The sequence below is a fragment of the Sinocyclocheilus rhinocerous genome, unplaced genomic scaffold (assembly GCF_001515625.1).
Source record: "Sinocyclocheilus rhinocerous isolate Xijiao unplaced genomic scaffold, SAMN03320098_v1.1 scaffold1499, whole genome shotgun sequence".
Lineage (NCBI taxonomy): Eukaryota > Metazoa > Chordata > Actinopteri > Cypriniformes > Cyprinidae > Sinocyclocheilus > Sinocyclocheilus rhinocerous.
Window position 1 is genome coordinate 463,776 of NW_015650016.1, and position 665 is coordinate 464,440.

Below are 665 nucleotides of genomic sequence, written 5' to 3' on the forward strand. Positions count from 1 at the left end.
TTCATACTCAGGAGATCAAGAAGAGTTCACCTGACTCCGACATGATTTGAACACACAACCTTCTTGATGCACTATGCGAATCAATTATTGTATAACACTGAAGGGAAATGCTTGAGGTTAGACTTCATACTCAGGAGATCAAAAAGAGATTGCCTGACCCCGACGTGATTTCAACACACAACCTTCTAATCTGGAGTCAGATGCGCTACCTTTGCACCACAAGGTCCTGGAAAGGTGATTGGTGCTTCTCCCATAAGCACTTTGATGCACTATGCGAATCAATCATTGTATAACACTGAAGAGAAATGCTACAGGTTAGACGTCATACTCAGGAGATCAAAAAGAGATCTCATGACCCCAACGTGATTTGAACACACAACCTTCTGATCTGGAGTCAAACACGCTACCATTGCGCCACGAGGTCCTGGAAAGCCGATTGGTGCTTCTCCCATAAGCACTTTGATGTACTATGCAAATCAATCAAACCACAAACACATAGAGAGAGACAGCGTTCTGCAGAGGAGCAGAAACCATGGCCTACAACAATCTCAAATGAAAACGTCCCAAAACACGCAGCACATGCTGAAGGCAAATGCTTGAGGTTAGACTTCATACTCAGGAGATCAAGAAGAGTTCACCTGACCCCAACATGATTTGTACAGGCT

The 665-nt window shown here is 44.1% G+C and overlaps 1 protein-coding gene and 1 non-coding gene across 2 annotated transcripts in view; both read right to left on the minus strand.

Moving 5' to 3' along the window:
* Positions 1–665, minus strand: part of cttn (cortactin) — a 29,312-nt gene that overhangs the window by 26,381 nt on the left and 2,266 nt on the right. The gene's annotated exons all lie outside the window — the stretch shown is intronic.
* Positions 353–424, minus strand: trnaw-cca (transfer RNA tryptophan (anticodon CCA)). Its single transcript has one exon. It is a non-coding gene; the product is annotated as a tRNA-Trp (tRNA).